The sequence below is a fragment of the Panthera leo genome, chromosome D4 (genome assembly GCF_018350215.1).
Source record: "Panthera leo isolate Ple1 chromosome D4, P.leo_Ple1_pat1.1, whole genome shotgun sequence".
Lineage (NCBI taxonomy): Eukaryota > Metazoa > Chordata > Mammalia > Carnivora > Felidae > Panthera > Panthera leo.
This window is the reverse complement of record NC_056691.1, coordinates 78305176-78324650: the sequence shown is the minus strand read 5'-3', so window position 1 is coordinate 78324650 and position 19475 is coordinate 78305176. Positions and strand designations below refer to the sequence as shown.

General features: G+C 39.0%; 1 long non-coding RNA gene across 4 annotated transcripts in view; it reads left to right on the top strand.

Moving 5' to 3' along the window:
• LOC122205183 overlaps positions 1 to 19475 on the top strand; it is a 54642-nt gene that overhangs the window by 20602 nt on the left and 14565 nt on the right. For 3 of the 4 annotated variants that reach the window (XR_006195936.1, XR_006195937.1, XR_006195935.1), the window contains one exon: positions 7990 to 8023. The exons of the other annotated variant lie outside the window; for it this stretch is intronic. This is a non-coding gene — a long non-coding RNA (uncharacterized LOC122205183). The remainder of the gene's footprint in view (positions 1 to 7989; positions 8024 to 19475) is intronic. 4 annotated transcript variants of the gene reach the window in all.

Genomic DNA, 19475 nt, shown 5'->3' with positions numbered 1-19475 from the left:
TTCAATACAAATGTGAGATTCAACTATATGCTGTCTACAGGAGATACTCTTTAAATACAAAGACACAAATAAGTGGTAATTAAATTTACAGAGATAGGAATCTTGCATGCAGTAAGTGTAAGAAATCTATAGTAGTTATATTACTATCAAAGTAGACATTAAAACAAATATATTTCTAGAGAAAAGGAGAGATACTTTATAACAATGAAAGGACTACAATAAAAATATAAAAAGATATTATTTATAGATGTTTAACAAAAAGACTACAAATTGCATGAAGCAAAAACTGGCAAACTTTAAAGGAGAAATAGACAAACATTATATCTGAGATTTCTTTTGTTTTTAATTTTATTTTTTTTAATTTACATCCAAATTAGTTAGCATATAGTGCAACAATGATTTCAGGAGTAGATTCCTTAATGACCCTTACCCATTTAGCCCATTGCCCCTCCCACTTCCCCTCCAGTAACCCTCTGTTTTTTCTCCATATTTATGAGTGTCTTATGCTTGTCCCCTCCCTATTTTTATATCATTTTTGTTTCCCTTCCCTTATGTTCATCTCTTCTGTCTCTTAAAGTCCTCATATGAGTGAAGTCATATGATATTTGTCTTTCTCTGACAGACTAATTTCACTTAGCATAATACCCTCCAGTTCCATCCACGTCATTGTAAATGGCAAGATTTCATTCTTTTTGATTGCCAAGTAATACTCCATTGTATATACATATACCACATCTTCTTTATCCATTCACCCATCGATGGGCATTTGGGCTCTTTCCATACTTTGGCTATTGTGGATAGTGCTGCTATAAACATGGAGGTGCATGTGTCCCTTCGAAACAGCACACCTCTATCCCATGGATAAATGCCTAGTGGTGCCATTACTGGGCCGTAGGTTAGTTCTATTTTTAATTTTTTGAGGAACCTCCATACTGTTTTCCAGAGTGGCTGCACCAGCTTGCATTCCCACCAAGAATGCAAAAGAGATCTCTTTCTCTGCAACCTCGCCAACATCTGTTGTTGCCTGAGATGTTAATGTTAGCCATTCTGACAGGTGTGAGGTGGTATCTCATTGTGGTTTTGGTTTGTATTTTCCCGATGATGAGTGATTTGAGCATTTTTTCATGTGTCGATTGGCCATCTGGATGTCTTCTTTGGAGAAGTGTCTATTCATGTCTTTTGTCCATTTCTTTACTGGATTATTTGTTTTTTGGGTGTTGAGTTTGATAAGTTCTTTATAGATTTTGGACACTAACCCTTTATCTGAAATGTCATTTGCAAATATCTTCTCCCACTCTGTCGGTTGCCTTTTAGTTTTGCTGATTGTTTCCTTTGCTGTGCAGAAGTTTTTTATTTTGATGAAATCCCAGTAGTTCATTTTTGCTTTTGTTTGCCTTGCCTCTGGAGACGTGTTGAGTTAGAAGTAACAGAAAGAGAAATCAAGGAGAAATCTGTTGTTGCAGCCAAGATCAAAGAGTTTTTTGCCTGCTTTCTCCTCAAGGATTTTGATGGCTTCCTGTCTTACATTTAGGTCTTTCATCCATTTTGAGTTTATTTTTGTGTATGGCATAAGAAAGTGGTCCAGGTTCATTCTTCTGCATGTCACTGTCCAGTTTTCCCAGCATTACTTGCTGGAGACTGTCTTTATTCCATTGGATATTCTTTCCTGCTTTGTCAAAGATTAGTTGGCCATACATTTGTGGGTCCATTTCTGGGTTCTCTATTCTGTTCCATTGATCTGAGTGTCTGTTCTTGTGCCAGTACCACACTGTCTTGATGATTACAGCTTTGTAGTGTAGCTTGAAGTCTGGGATTGTGATGCATCCTGCTTTGGTTTTCTTTTTCAAAATTGCTTTGGCTATTCGGGGTCTTCTCTGGTTCCATACAAATTTTAGGATTATTTGTTCTAGCTCTGTGAAGAATGCTGGTGTTATTTTGATAGGGATTGCATTGAATATGTAGATTGCTTTGGGTAGTGTTGACATTTTAACAATATTTGTTCTTTGTATCCAGGAGCATGAAATCTTTTTCCATTTTTTTGTGTCTTCTTCAATTTCTTTCATAAGATTTCTATAGTTTTCAGTATATAGATTTTTCACCTCTTTGGTTAGATTTATTCCTAGGTATTTTATGGTTTTTGGAGCAACTGTAAATGGGATTGGTTCCTTGATTTCTCTTTCTGTTGCTTCATTGTTGATGTATAGGGATGCAACTGATTTCTGTGAATGGATTTTATATCCTGCACTTTGTTGAATTCATGAATCAGTTCTAGCAGTTTTTTGGTGGATTGTTTAGGGTTTTCCATATAGGGTATCATGTCATCTGTGAAGAGTGAAAGTCTGACCTCCTCTTGGCCAATTTGGATGCCTTTTATTTCTTTGTGTTGTCTGATTACAGAGGCTAAGACTTCCAATACTATGTTGAATAACAGTGGCGAGAGTGGACATCCCTGTCTTGTTCTTGACCTTAGGGGGAAAGCTCTCAGTTTTCCCCATTGGGGATGATATTAGCGTTGGGTAGTTCATATATGGCTTTTATGATCTTGAGGTATGATCCTTCTATCCCTACTTTCTTGAGGGTTTTTACCAAGAAAGGATGTTGTATTTTGTCAAATGCTTTCTCTGCATCTATTGAGAGGATCATATAGTTCTTATCCTTTCTTTTATTGATGTGATGAATCACGTTAATTGTTTTGCAGATATTGAACCAGCCCTGCATCCCAGGTATAAATCCCACTTGGTCGTGGTGAATAATTTTTTTAATGTATTGTTGAAGCCAGTTGGCTAATATCTTGTTGAGGATTTTTGCATCCATGTTCATCAGGGAAATTGGTCTCCTTTTTAGTGGGGTCTCTATCTGGTTTTGGAATCAAGGTAATGCTGGCTTCATAGAATGAGTTTGGAAGTATTCCTTCCATTTCTATTTTTTGGAAAAGCTTCAATACTATAGGTGTTAACTCTTCCTTAAATGTTTGGTAGAATTCCCCTGGAAAGCCATCTGTTCCTGGAGTCTTATTTTTTGGGAGATTTTTGATTACTAATATTGGGAGATTTTTAACTACTAATTCGATTTCCTTACTGGTCATGGGTCTGTTCAAATTTTCCATTTCTTCCTGTTTCAGTTTTGGTAGTATATATATTTCTAGGAATTTGTCCATTTCTTCCAGATTGCCCATTTTATTGGCATATAATTGCTCATAATATTCTCTTATCATTGTTTTTATTTCTGTTGTGTTGGTTGTGATCTCTCCTCCTTCATTCTTGACTTTATTTATTTGGGTCCTTTCCTTTTTCTTTTTGATCAAACTGGCTAGTGGTTTATCAATTTAGGTAATTCTTTCAAAGAACCAGCTTCTGGTTTCATTGATCTGTTCTACTGTTTTTTTGGTTTCAATAGTATTAATTTCTGCTCTAATCTTTATTATTTCCTGTCTTCTGCTGGTTTGGATTTTTATTTGTTGTTCTTTTTCCAGCTCTTTAAGGCATAAGGTTAGGTTGTGTATCTGAGATCCTTCTTCCTTCTTTAGGAAGGCCTGGATTGCTATATACTTTCCTCTTATGACCACCTTTGCTGCACCCCACAGGTTTGGGTTGTGGTGTTATCATTTTCATTGGATTCCATATACTTGTTAATTTCCTCTTTAACTTTTTGGTTGGCCCATTCATTCTTTAGTAGGATGTTCTTCAGTCTCCATGTATTTTTATGTTTCCAAATTTTTTCTTGTGGTTGATTTCGAATTTCATAGCATTGTGGTCTGAAAATATGCACGGGATGATCTTGGTCTTTTTGTACTTGCTGAGGGCTGATTTGTGTCCCACTATGTGGTCTGTTCTGCAGAACGTTCCATGTGCACTCGAGAAGAATGTATATTCTGCTGCTTTAGGAGAAATTTCTGAATATATCTGTTAAGTCCATCTGGCCCAGTGTGTCATTCAAAGCCATTGTTTCCTTGTGGATTTTTTGATTACATGATCTGCCCATTGCTGTGAGTGGGATGTTGAAGTCTCCTACTATTATGGTATTACCATCAATGAGTTTCTTTATATTTATTATTAATTGATTTATATATTTGGGTGCTTCACATTTGGTGCATAAATGTTTACAATTGTTAGGTCTTCTTGGTGGATAGACCCCTTACTTATGATATAATACCCTTCTGCATTTCTTGATACAGTCTATTTTAAAGTCTAGATTGTCTTATATAAGTAGGCCTACTCTGGCTTTCTTTTGTTGACCATTAGCATGATAGATGGTTCTCCATCCCTTACTTTCAATCTGAAGGTGTCTTTAGGTCTAAAGTGGGTCTCTTGTAAAGAGCATATAGATGGATCTTGTTTTCTTATCCATTCTGTTACCCTATGTCTTTTGATTGGAGCATTGAGTCCATTGACATTTAGAGTAAGTACTGAAAGATATGAATTTATTGCCATTATGTTGCTTGTAGAGTTGGAGTTTCTGGTGGTGTTCTCTGGTCCTTTCTAATCTTTGTCACATTTGGTATTTATTTATTTATTTATTTATTTGTATTTTAATCTTTTCTCCCCTCAGAGAGTCCCCCTTAAAATTTCTTGAAGGGCTGGTTTAGTGGTCACAAACTCCTTTAATATTTGTTTGTCTGGGAAACTTTTTATCTCTCCTTCTATTTTTAATGACAGCCTTGCTGGATAAAGAATTCTTGGCTGCATATTTTTCTGATTCAGCACATTGAATATACCCTGCCACTTCTTTCTGGCCTGCCAAGTTTCTGTGGCTAGGTCTGCTGCAAACCTGATCTGTCTTCCCTTGTAGGTTAAGGACTTTTTTTCCCCTTGCTGCTTTCATGATTCTCTCCTTGCCTGAGTATTTTGTGAATTTTATTATGATATGCCTTGTTGATGGTCAGTTTTTGTTGAACCTAATAGACCTCTGTGCTTCCTGGATTTTTATGTCTGTGTCTTTCCCCAGGTTAGTAAAGTTTTCCACTATGACTTGCTCACATAACCCTTCTACCCCTATTTCTCTCTCTTCCTCTTCTGGGATCCCTATGATTCTGATGTTGTTCCTTTTAATGAGCCACTGACTTCTCTAATTCTTAAATAGTGCTCTTTTGCCTTAGTCTCGCTCTTTTTTTCTGCTTCATTATTCTCCATAAGTTTGTCCTCTATATCACTGATTCTCTGTTCTGCCTCATCCATCCTTGCCACGGCAGCATCCATTCCTGATTGCAGCTCAGTTATAGCATTTTTTATTTCATCCTGACTCATATTTACTTCTTTTATCTCCACAGAAAGGGATTCTAATCTATTTTCGACTCCAGCTAGTATTCTTATTATCGTCATTCTAAATTCTGGTTCAGACATCTTGCTTGTATCTGTATTGGTTAAGTCCCTGGCTGTCGTTTCTTCCTGCTCTTTCTTTTGGGGTGAATTCCTTCATTTTGTAATTTTGAAGGGAGAAAAGGAATTAATGAGGTAGAAAAATTAAAATTAAAATTAAAAAAATTAAAATTAAAAAATATTAAAATCAAAAAATTAAACACACACACACACACACAACAATCGGATAAATGACACTAGATCCTAGGTGTGTTTTTGTTTGGGTGGTGAAAGTGGCTTGACAGATTAGAGAAAAAAGGGGAAAGAAGAAAAAGAAAGGAAATTGTTTGAAAATTTGAAAAAATGAATACACTGAAGTAGACTAAAATGAAATGATGGAAGTAAAATAGAATTTGAAAAAATTTACACAAAAGTAAAAAATATAGTAGAAAAAAATTAAAGAAAAATATTTTTAATAAAAATTAAAAATAAAGATGACTTTTTTCTTTCTGTATTCAAGAGAAAGAAAAGAAATGAAAAAGAAAAAAGAAAAAAAGGAAATCCTTTCAAAATTTGAAAAAATGAATACACTGAAGTAGACTAAAATAAAATGATGGAAGTAAAATAGAATTTGAAAAAATTTACACAACAGTAAAAAATATAGTAAAAAAAGTAAAAATATTTTTAATAAAAATTGAAAATAAAAATGATTTTTTTCTCTTTATTCAAGAAAAAGAAAAAAAAGAGGAAAAAAAGAAAGAAAATTGAATAGATGGACCTGCTAACAGACTGAAATAGGACTGAAATTACTTCATTTTCACATAGAAGTCAGACTATGAAGCACTTTATAGTCCATAAACTAAGCAGGCGGTGAGACTTCTGTTCTTGAAGAGCAAGGTTGGCCCAGTTGGGCGGGGCTTAGTGTAACGGCTCCCTTCTCCACTAGATGGCGCTACTAGCCTACTGGGGTGGATTGTTGTGGCGCTTGTAGGTGCAAATGCTCATGTGCAGGAGTAGCGAAAATGGCATCATTCAGCTACCCAGTCTCTAGTATTGGAACTCTGTTCTCTCCCATCAGCAATTGTGCACCTGTCCTTTGTCTTCAGCTTTAGTCCACTCTCTGCTTTTACACTGTCCATGATCAAGCCCCAGTTAGTACCTCTCTCCTGACTTTTATCTCAGATACGGCTGTTTTCCCCGGCCCCTTACTTCTGAGGGACTGCAGCTTTGACCTGTTCCGCCCCTCTGCAGAGGGTCTCACCAAGCAATGGCCAAATGCCGGCCTCACCCAAGAACGTTTGCAGGACTATGCTGCTGCCCATGCCCAGAGACTGCAGCCAGTGCCAGCCTGCCCCAGGAAAAGTTCATGAGATAGTATAGCAGCAGTGTTTTGGGATTATGGAAAATCACAAAATCACAACACACATCTGGCACCAGACTTCACCCTTAAGGACCTTGTTCCAGCACCAGTGAATGTGGCTGTTCTCTGGGGTCTGCTGGGAACAGGTGGCCTCAACAGTCTCTACCAAATGTCCTTCCAGCAGTGGAGCCGCTTCTCCCCGTGTGGCCCAAGACCCTCCCAGATCCCATTCAGCTCCTGGGGATTTGCCCTTCCCACCAGAGCACCAGGTATCGAGCTGCAGAACTGCAGACTCTGCGCTCCCCTTGTTTACAGTCTTAATGGAATTTAACCCCTCTCCTTTCTTCTTTCTCCCTTTTTAGTTTAGTCCCTGTGGCTGTTTCCAATTTTCCACTTTCTCTCCAGCTGCTTTTGGGGAGTGGTGCTTTTCCCGTATTCTCGCCATTGTCTCTGTCCTCTTTCCACACGCAAGAGCACCTCCCAGCGCTCCGTGGCTTCTCTCCCCCAAGTTCACCTCTCCGTGCTGTGTACCTGCTGAATTCTGTGTTTCAGGTTGTGCGGGTTGTTGTGTTAATCCTCAGATCAGTTTTCTAGGTGTGGATGGTTTAGTGTTGGTCTGGCTATATTTCACAAATGAGAGACACACACAAAACTTCCATGTGAAGGGAAGCATCTTGGCTCCTTCTATATCTGAGATTTCAATAGTTGTCTCTCATTAACTGATAGAACAAACAGAAAGAAATTCACCAAGCATATGGAAGAAATTACTACTAAACTAATTGAACATTACTGATTAATTGAACTTACTTGATGTTTCTAGAATATTCCATCCCCAACAAGAGATTACACTCTCTTCCAGCATACATGGAACATTCACGAACACAGGTAATTGTTTAGACCATAGGAGTCTCAATAAATTTAAAATAATAAGTTTATACAAAACATGTTTTTATCATAATTATATTCGAGATAAAACAACAGAAAAAAATCTGGAAGTTACATATTTGGAAATTTAAATAATACACTTCTGAACAACCAATGGATGAAAGAAATTACACAAAAAATTGAAATTATTTTGAATTCAAATATACATGAAAACAGAACATATCAAAAGACATATGGCTATTTAAAGCAAACTTTATTCCATGAGTATTGTTGAGTGTAACATAGCTGTGTAAGATACAGGTACAGATGTAGATATAGGTATAGATAGATATAGATAGGTATTGCAGGTCATATATCAAAAATCAGCACCTATAGAGAATTTTATACCTTTAAATTGTTTATTAATTTACAGGAAAAGTCTAAAAACACTTATCTAATCTTCTTCTTTAGGAAGTTAAAGGAAGAGAAGAAAAGTAAGCTTAAGGTAAGTAGAAATAAAGAAATAACAGAGTGGTAATCAAATGTTTAAAAACTGAACAAATACAGTAAATCACTGCAGCCAAAAGCTGGTTTGTTTTTGGAGTTTGTTTTGTTTTGTTTTGTTTTTGGAAGTCTACAAAACTGAAAAACTTCTAGCTTGACTGATCAAGAAGAAAGAGAGAATGCCCTAATTACCAATATCGGGAACAAAAGAAGGCATCATTTAGACATTACAAACATTGAAAAATAATAAGTGAATAATATGAACTACTTCAAGCCAATAAATTTGATGATATAAATAAAATGGTCAAATGTCTTGAAAGGCAAATCACATACAAAAAGAATTTCTCTCAGGCTGTGATGCAGTAGCTTGTGTATAAGACCAGTCTCCCACAAAGAACAAAATAGGAAAAGAAGAAGAAGGAGGAGAAGAAAATTTTAAATAATTTTTAAAAAGACACAAGACAACGAACTACTGAGGGAAATGAGGCTGAAATTCCAAGAATCAGAGTGAAGAGAATCATGGAGAGGGTAGCTCACTTACAGCACGCACCCACATTATTCCTTAGGGCATTTGCTAATTATTTGAACATGGAGCCAGGTGCCCATTCCTGAGTGGTTAAGTATTCAACAGAACTGTTGGTGAACTCATAAATCTAAGAAGAAGAAAAAAATGCTTTTGTGACTGCCAATGCAGCCAATACCTAGGGAGCCAAAATTCTAACGAAAAGGATAGTTCACTGAAATGAGCATAATTGTTGGTTTCTCCTTGAAGCATTTGCTAAATTCTTCAATAGTAGAGGTCAGGGGAATAGTAAGCAAGGCATAAAACTTTTGAGTGTAGAACAGTTGTCTTTAAATCTCTCAGAGCTGACAAGATAAAAATTGGAGATGAGAAACCACAGAAGGGTGTGAAGCTGTGGGCAGGGGAACTTATTAAATACCCAAGGATCTCAGTTGAGAATCCATGGAGAGCTTGAATTAAGGAGTGTGCTTAACCAGCGGTAGATGATACTTTGTAAGAACTGAAACTCTGCTTCATATCAACCCTGTTTCTAGTCAGATTAAGGTGATCCACCATCAGTCTATTTTCCACCAAAGGACAGGGTAAACATCTCTGGAGGAAAATAACATGGTAGCATTCAATTAAAAGTTATCTGGCTGTTAAAAAAGGTGACCAAAGGAAAGCATAAAACAGAAAGATACTCACTAGTGACTCAGTTTTCAAAGGCACCAGAAATACAGTGAAAAAGAGCTACTTTTAAAAAAAAAAAAGTTTATTTATTTTGAGAGAAAGAAAGAGAATGAGTGAGTGGGGGGGGGGAGGGGCAGAGAGAGGGAGAGAGAATCCCAAGCAAGTCCTGCATTGACAGCATGGACCCCCCCCCATACAGGGCTCAAACTCATGAACAGTGAGATCATGACCTGAGCGAAAACCCAGAGTCAGATGCTTAACTGACTGAACCACTCAGGTGCCTCCAAAAGAGCTACTTTTTGAGGAAGTCCCCTGAGTATACACAGATGTAAAAGCATAGTAAAATGGATATGTCAGGCTTGTGTATACTGAGAGAATTTACAGAAAACCTAAGTAAATAGAGACATATACCAGTTTCGTGGACAATAGGATTCAATACTCTTCCCATAGTGACCCATGAGTTCATTGCAACCCCAATCAGAATCCCAGTCATTTTGTTTTAGAAATTGACAAGCTAGCTCTAAAATGTATGTGGAAGTACAGGGGACCTAGAATAATTAAAACAATTTTTGAAAGTAAAGAGACAAGTGAACGTTTATGTAACAGACTTAGTATATAGCTTGAAATAATCAAGGCAGTGCGATATTAGCAAAATAAAAGACTTATAGGCCAAGGAACAGGAGAAAGGGTTTAGAAACAGACCTCTGTTTTTATATACTTAATTGATTTTAGAGAAAGTTTCCAAGGTGATTCAACAGAGACAGAGTATTTTCAATAAATGCTAGTATAACAATAAAGGACGCTTCAACTCAGACAAATAAAAAATTAAAAAATTAAAGAAGTTTCATAATAGAAGATCTACATATAGCCAAAAGGAACATGAAAAGACCCTTGATAACATAAACATAAAGGAACATAATGCATGAGTTCCTTTAAAACCCAAAACTGAGTAAAACTAATGTGTGATGTGGAAGTCAGGACAGGGCTTACCTGTGGGGGGTAGTAACAAGTGGAAAAGGACACCATGGGGCCTCTGATGCGCTGATAAATTTCTTGGTCTGGGTGTGGGTTGCACATATCTGTTCACTTATGGTTCATGTACATATGTATGCTATACCACAATAAAAAGTCTAAATAGATTCAAAGACTGGCTTTAAATGGTTAATAAAGTTATTTTAAAGTTTATCTCCAAGAGTAAGTCATGTGAGAATAGGCAGAAAAATGCTTTGAAAATGAGTAAAGAGAAAGTATTGCTCTGAATTTCAGTTTGTAGGTCTGGTGTCAGGACAACTCGAGTTTTAATCTCAGTTCTACTAGATAATAAATATGTTTCGGTTTCCTTAGCTGAAACATGTATATAATAATTGTACCTATTTCACAGAGCTGTTTGAAAGAATAAATCAGATATAGTTTGTAAAAGTATTAAGCATTGCATGCTGAAATATGTGAGTCATGATCAAGAAATAGTAGCTATGACAGTAATGGTGTTAATAATAATAATAACATAAAAATAATATTGATATGAACCAAAGTTAACTTAAAAATAGAATAGTGGTAGAGGAACAGGTTGATGTATTATTTTTAAATGTTCATAAACTGATCTGAGCATATATATGAATCAATATATAACAGTGGTAGCATTTCAAATCAATGGGGATTGGATGAATTGTAGCATAAATCATTTTCAAATTCAAAGGCAGACAGCAAAAAGAGATAAAAATTTTTGTGAGGCATACATGACAGACAAAGGATGATATATAAAACCAATGAAAAAAAGAGATAAACATTGCAGTTGAAAGTGAATCAGAGGACCCAATTAAGAAAATCACAAAAGAAACATATATATATATGAGTTGAGTATGCAAAGAAAGTATATTATACCTCACAGAGGGATTATATTAAGACAAGTCATACTTTTTGCTTATTCAATTGCTATTAAATATCATATATTTATATTACCTTTGTGAGGAAATGGACATATATTGCTTTTGGGAGTACCAGTTAATAGCATGTTTTTGAAAGACAATTTAAAAATGTGTATCAAAAGGCTTAAACTTGTATATCCTCGTTGATCGAGAAATTACTCCTGCTGAATTTATCAAACAGAAATAATCATGATCACACTCAAAGATTTGGCTATAAAGAGAGAAATTGCCTTGTTTGTAATAAAAACTTTTAGACATAACTGTAGTTCCAGTAATAGAAAATTATTTTATTCATCCAAGGAAATACTTTTCAGCATTGACAGTGATGTCAGGAAATAACTTTAAAGACAGAAGGTGATTTTTACAACATCCCCTTTGATTTCAAAAAGCCGGTGATAAAACAATATGGATAGTATGACCATATTTTTGCAAAATAAACACTTACATATGTTTGGAGAGAAGACTAGAGGCAGAGTCCACCAAAATGTTAACAAGAGTTGCATCAGAGTGACCAAATTATGCATGATTTTAATTATTCCATTCTGTATCTATATTTTCTTAAGATTTTTAGAAGGTGCGTATATTACTTTACAATAAAAAGGAGAGCAATAATATTTCAATGCAATCTGTGTAAAGATAACAGCACCCATAAAATACTTATTCTAGTATTAAAATGAAGGGGGTTACAAATGCTCTTTGTAGGGATGAAGTTGATGTTTGAGTTTTGCAGTTAAAAAAAAAAAAACAGACAATAGGTATTCAAAAATTGTGGAGACTCTTCAAGCAGGCAAGAGAGACAGTATGGAAAAAGGACAAGGGGATTTAAGCCCTTTTGCAGAGAATGGACAAACATTGAAAGTCAAGTTACTATATCTCTACTTTTTCGTTGGTCTGGGTTAGAGGCAAACTTGGAGACATAAGCAAAAGCCAGGTCAAGCTAGGTCAGTCCATCGTGTCATGCAAGGAGACTGAATCTTCCAACAGATGGAAAACCACTGAATTAGCAGAGAGCACGATCAGATCTGGGTTTCAGAATTATCCCTCTGGCAACATTTTCGGGGATGAATGGCATTGCTTAAGAGCAAATGGAGATCGGATACTTCAGATGCCTTTGCGATGGTCCATGCACTGGTGACAGCTTGCAAAAAGGCAGTTGTTAAGGTTGGCCAGAGAGGGTTGAGTGTGAGAGAAATTTAGGGTGTAGAAGTAACAAGCCTTGGTGACTCTGAAGGTGCAGAAATGAAAGTGAGGAAAACATCGAGGAAGCCCCAGTATGTTATTTTGAACACATGACGTACAGATGAAGTAATGTTTTCCTTGTTGTACCTAGAGGCTTTCTACTTACCAGACATCTATGGAGTACACACACTCGCACGATTCATTAAAAACATTGATACAACTTAAAAGTTAACCAAACCAGATCAAAACAAGCGATAGAAAAGCTATTGGTAAATAAGAGAGTAAGCAACAAGAAGAGCTGAGAAACCCAAAATTAACAAAGAAAATAGAAAAGAGGTCAAGTTTGTTTAGGTACTTAGTAAGACCTTTTGGCCAAGAGAAAAATATTAGGGACTCTAAGATTCAGCTCATTAAGAAACAGCAGTGTTTAGGGGCACCTGGGTGGCTCAGTGGTTAAGTGTCTGACTTCTGATTTTGGCTCAGGTCATGATCTCACAATTTGTGGGATGGAGCCTGACATCAGGCTCTGTGCCGACAGTGCAGAGCCTGCTTAGGATTCTCTCTCTCTCTCTCTCTCTCTCTCTCTCCCTCCCTCTCTGCCCACTCCCCTGCTTGCCCTCTCTCTCTCAAAAATAAATAAATAAACTTGAAAAAAAAAAAGAACAGTGTTTATTTTGTACTACAGATTCTGGTCTTCATGCGGAACCACACTGTTTTCCTAAAAGAGCAAAAAAAAAAAAAAAAAAGAATTAAAAGTACTACTTTTCCATATTGGAGAAGGCAACTTGATTTCTTCCATTCTTTGTTTCATTTGTATTTAAAGTTCTTTTCACGATTGTTGCTGCTTGCTAAAAGCAAAACTATGGCATTATATAAGCTTTCACTGTAATCGTGACTTTTTTCTGGTGTGCTGGTGTGGGCAGGAAGGTACCTTGGGCGGAGCAGAATGTACCATTTTGCTAGTCATGACAGCTTTTCTTGGTGCCTTTAGCACCCACTCTTATCACAGCTCCTGATGCAACATATAGGAAGTAGTGGCTTTTATTTCTTTCTCCCCCATTCGATGAGGCAGGGGCTTTGTTAGGTAGGTAGATAGAGAAATGGAGAGAGGGAGGGAGAGAGAGATGAGTAGATAGGTGTATGAATTCATTCATTCGATAAATGTTCACTGAGTGCCCACTATGTGCCATGGAATCATGGTCCAGTTCCTAACACGATGAAACACACACGTCCCAGTCTCCAACACCAGTGCCTAACACTGGCCAGGACAATTAGCAGGAGCCCAAAAATACACAATCACCTAGATGTGATCTGTATTTCGGCCTCGATCATTTGTCTTCTGTGGGACTCTGCACATGTTGCTTTATCTCAGAGCCTTCCGTTTTCGTGTGCAAAAGTTGGACGAGCTGAGGGCGGATAAAGGGAGTGGGGTGGGATCGATGCAGAGTTCTCTCTAAAGTGAATGACTGTGGGAGGCAGCTTGTCCTGTATCTCCAGTCTGATTGTCGCACGGCCTGAGGAGTTGTCAAGTATGTGGATCTGATAATGACAGTGAGGAAGGACTTGGAGGTGGACGTGTTTCTTATTCATGGGGGAAGCCAAACGCCTGGTGATTAAGAGCACAGACTGTGGAGCCATCTGACTCAAAATTCTGATGCTAAAAGTTCTTGTCCCGCTTGTCATCCAGCTTTGGTCAAATTCCTTAGTTTCTTTCCTCCTTTCTGCAGTGGAGGTCACAATACCTACCATTTATTGAGTATGTACTAAATTCCGGGCCCTGTGATGCAAACTCATCCAATCTTCAAACTGTCTCTGTGGAAGAGACAATGCCTTGATCTCCACTTTACATAAGAAAACTGAGACACAGAGAGGCCAAGTAACTGGCCCAAAGTTGCACAGTTAATAAATGGTAAGCAGGCAGATGCCAGGACCGAGCCCCTAAACATTGCTCTGCCTCTCTCTGTAAGTAAGATGATGCGGTAACACAACGCTAAGGTATAAATATGAAAAGGTGCTGTGGGAATTGTTTAGGCTAAGAAGCAGTAGTCGTGAGTTGCTGGCCCAAGAAAAACATCATTATTATGATGATAACTACCATTCCCGAGTATGCATGATAGAGTAGGCAGTAACCAGGGTGCTTTATAGACTTCATTCCATTAAATCTTCACACCTGCCCTGCCAGGAGGTTATTACTCTTCTTACTTTATGGGGGAGGAAAGTGAGAAGTTAACTAACCTGTCGAATGTCCCACTTGTTAGTAAGGGGCAGGGCCAGAATTCAGACCTGCCTGACGGAGAACCGGGCACCTACCTCGACGCCCCAGTGTCCGTCCACAGGTGAAGGACCAGAGGCAGGAAAGGAAAGGCACGCGAGGCTCTTACTCCAAGGTTGCGCAGTGCAGAGATGGCGGACAATAAAGCTGAAGCATAAGCTAGGGCGGATGCAACATGTACACTGAGATTTCACCTTGAAGACAATGGTGAACCATTCATACGTAAGCCAGAGTATGACCAGAAATCATGCCATGAACACGACTCACAAACCTCCATCTTTGTTGCTGCCGGCATTTGAACCCCTCCAACCTCCAAATGCATTCCTTAAACACTGGCAAAAAGTGTTCCCTGAGTACGCAGGCTATAGTACTTCTGTCTTCCCCTGGATTTTCACAGGATTTACTGACAGAGCCTCTCACTGAATATCGAGCAGTATTTATGTTTTACTGCCTATTACTTGTCCTTTCATCTCGGTTGCAATTTCCTAGAAAACTGGCGTTGTGTCTAAGGTTTCCGTGTGGTAAGTGCCTGTCTTCGTGACCGCACGTAGTAGTACTTTAAAAATGCTAACTATTGGGGTGCCTGGGTGGCTCAGTCGGTTAAGCGACCGACTTTGGCTCAGGTCATGATCTCACGGTTCGTGAGTTGGAGCCCCGCGTCGGGCTCTGTGCTGACAGCTCAGAGCCTGGATCCTGTTTCAGATTCTGTGTCTCCCTCTCTCTGACCCTCCCCCGTTCATGCTCTGTCTCTCTCTGTCTCAAAAATAAATAAAAACGTTAAAAAAAATTTTTAAAAAATGCTAACTATTGGTGATAGAATGGATGTGGCATCATTTTAAAAAGACTGCCTCCTCTCCAAAGGAGTAAGCTACAAGAGAAAGTTTCTCTTAGTCAGGAGTCAGAGAAGATCTGAACACATCTCAAGGTGATCGAGGGTGACCAGACTGGGAGAAATTCCCCTCTACCTTGAACCCCGATTTTCTCATCTATCCAAAAGAACCAACACTTCTTCTGAGGACTGTATGTTTAAAAAGAAGGGAAAACACCAGGGACCATGCTGAGCATGTAGTAGGGCTGTACTAATGGCTTGAAGGTGGAAGCCATGATGTAGTTTTGGAATCAGAACATCTTACGTTTAAATCCATGTTCCATCTGGATGCAGGCCACTTGTTATAGGCTGAACTGTGTTCCCTCAAAATTCATATGTTGAACTCCGCCCCTCATACCTCAGACTGTGACTGTATTTGGAGATGTGGCCTTTAAAGAGGTGATTAAGGTAAAATGAATTCATACGGGTAGGCCTTAATTCAATATGACTGGTGTCATTACGGAGGAGATTAGAACATGGACGCACATAGAGGGATGATGATGTGAAGCCGCAGGGGGAGGACCGCCATGTGCAACTCAAGAACAGAGCCGTAGAAGAAACCAACCCAGGGGTGCCTGGGTGGCTCACATGGTTGAGTGTCCGACTCTTGATTTTGGCTCAGGTCATAATCTCATGGTTCATGGGATCGAGCCCCCAGGGCAAGCTCAGCAATGATGCCATGGATCCTTCCTAGGGTTCTTTCTCTTCCTCTCTCTCTCTGCCCCTCACCGGCTCTCTCTCTCTCTCTATAGATAGATAGATAGATAGATAGATAGATAGATAGATAGATATAGATAGATAAAAACTAACCCTGCCAACCCGTCTCCAACTTCCAGCTTCCAGGAAGAAAGACTAAGAAAACAGATTTCTATTATTTAAAGCACCCAGTGTATGGAATTTTGCTATGACAGCCCTAGATGACTGATATACTATTTAACTTCTTTGAGGCTCAGTTTACTGCTGTATAAAAACGGATATCCATCCCGATCTTCAGAGAAGTGTTGCAAGGCTTAGACATGATTTATGAAAGGCAGGTATGGGCACTCTATGAATGATGTCTGGAAGTTGTAGTGATGACCATAATAGTAGAAAGAGGGTTGGTGATAGGAAAAATATTGTTGACTCTAGCCCACAGGGCTATTGAGGGGATCAACTGAGGGGATGATAATTTTGATGTGGAATATAAACTTCATCCTCCGGAATCAACGTGCCTGAATGTGAACCTTGGCTTCACCACTGACAATGTACGTGATCTTGACTATTCTAAATCTCCCCAGGTTTCAATTCCCAACCCATTAAACATAACACATAGCCCACTGCATTGAGTTGTTAAGAAGAATGGTTAACACCATGGGATACTTATTACTATGTGTCAGGACCTGTCTTAAGCCCTGTATTAACTTATTTAATATGCACAAACAGTTGGGGATTTGGTAATTTGGTTATCCCTATTTTTATAAAGTAAAGAATCTATGGCATAGAGTGAGAAAGTCTTCAAGTCACAGAGTTAGCGAAAGGTGTAGCTGGCATTCAAACTTGCACAGAAAAACAGAAATGAAAGAGTAGAATGGTAGCTCATTAAACATTATCTGTTTGAACTTACTGTTCCTTCCTAGGCTTTGTTGCCGGTTTCCTCTTCAACTGGAAGGAAGCGTGGGTCACGCTCCTACCAGGACTGGAATCTTAATCAGAGAGTGTTTGGAGACCTGTCCACTTCTGAAACAATATACTGGCATAAACGCCTTTGAGGGCTTTCCTTCAATTCCCGGCTCCCCTGGGGTAGATGTTAGTGCTCTCTGACTCCTGAGCATGTGGTTCTGGCCCCTTTTGGGAGAGTGGGGCCATGTGACTAGGTCATCCAATGTAGGATGGACAAAAGTTATGTGTGTCGCTATTAGAGCATTTAACTGCTAGTGTGAGACCCTTCTGAACTCAGTTTCCCCTTGACACAATGACCAGCCGTGGTTGTGAGGCTGCCTGTTCTGTCACCTGGATTCTTGAAAGACAGCAATGGCCACAACATACTTCTGACACACAATAGACATGCGGCTTAAATGGGAAATAAGTTCTTGTTGATTTAAGCCACTGAGATTTCAGAGTTGATTGTTACTACAGTGAAACACTCCACCTTAACTGATGCATCCATCCAATTTGCTCATTTTAATGTCCCGCCTCTTCCTCCTGGGAATCTTCTCTGCTTAATCACAACGCCCCAGGTCTTCTATCTCCTCCTCTGTTACTGCCTCTTTCTACTTTTCGTTCTGTCTTTCGGTCCTGTGCAATTCCTTTCTACAGTCTTCCTTCAGTGGGGGTGTCTCCCTGGGGAAACATGAGTATACTTGAATTTAGGGACAGAATCATTCTGTCTGCCCTCCTCCTGTTTCAAACTAGGCTCAGAATGTGGAACCCATCCTAGGTTCTGCTCATGAAATGCAGCCACTAGAGCCTGATTTCTGAGGACTTAGACACACTCTGGGTAACTGCAGCCAAATCAAGCACTGCAGAACTTATCTTTCCAATGATAAGGCTGTGTCCAGCCATGACCACATGGAGTATGTCCACTTAACAAGGACAAGAGAAGCTGATTTGTCCCTAAAGGGCTTTGAAATTCACTCCACTAGCATGAAATGGGTCAATAAAAACAAGAAATGAAATTGAGGTCAGAGACTTTCTCTGGAGAGACAGTAAATAGCATCTGAGGCCTCCTCCACACCCCTGTCCCCACGGTGCTGCTGCAGATTCATCGGCAAGGTGCCGATTAATAGCCAGAGGAAATGTCACTGCTGCGTGGTGTCCTGGGAACCACGGTCCTCTTTTCCCAGGAGGAAAGAGGGAGCTGTGAGGAAATTCTGCAAGCCAGGCTGCAGCCATAACAGGCAAGATTGCTTCAATTGCTAGTTCTATATTTGTAGCTAAAATCCCAGGGCTATGTTCATTGATTATGATTGGGGATTTGGCTAGGGTGTAAGCATTTTAAGGGCAGGGATTAGATCTCATTGAAGATTATCTTCAGTACCTTGCACGGTCCATGCCATAGAATAAATGCTTATGATTTTTGATAAATGATTCAGTGGAAATATGGATGTCTTAGTCTATTTGGACTGCTGTAACTAAAACACTGGGTGGTTTATAAATTAGTTAATTTATTTATTTATTCATCACAATGCTGGAGGCTGGAAAATCCAAGGTTATGGCCTTCACAGATTTGGTGTCTGGTGACAACCCGCTCCCTAGATGGCTGTTATTTCTAATGTCACTTCACATGGCAGGAAGACAAGGGAACTCTGTCAGTCCTATTTTATAAGAGCATGGGTCTCACTCATGAGGGCTCTGTCTTCCTGTCTTAATCACCTCCCGAAGGCCCCCACCTCCTACTACCATCACCTTGAGGGTTCGTATTTTAACATATGAATTTTGGGGGAATGCAAATGGTTAAAAAACATAAGTTGCTCGTTGGCTGTGTCCTCTATTAAATTATATCTATTCTGTCATGTGCACACGTGTATCCCCCACATTTGCCACAGCGTCCTGCTCAGAGCACCCCAATAAATGTTTGTGCAATTAATGGTCTAGCCATCTTTTACATTAGGAGAGGCAAATGTTGCCTGGGTGAGAAAAGTCCACTCATACAATTAATTAAACACTTACCGAGTGTTGGTTGTGTGACTGTCCCTGCTAGCGACAGGGTCGAGGACACCAATGAGGCAAGACTCTGCTCTCCTCACTTTAGTGAAGAAAATAGGTCTTCCTATTAAGGATCTGCAGGACAGTAAGTAAAGAAATCATGGGGGCAAATGAAAAAGAGAAAAAATCTTCCCCAAAGACTGAAGGAGAGCAAGATATGGCCTCTGAGAGTGATGACCCTTGATGGGAGGGCTCGGGAGATGACAGGAGTTTGTTATATGGATCTGTCATAGGAAGGGTATTCCAGACAGAGTTTCTATCCATTTTAACACCTGGCCTTTCTGATAACCCTGGACATCTAACCAGCACAGGGACTGTGGGCCATCCTGAAAA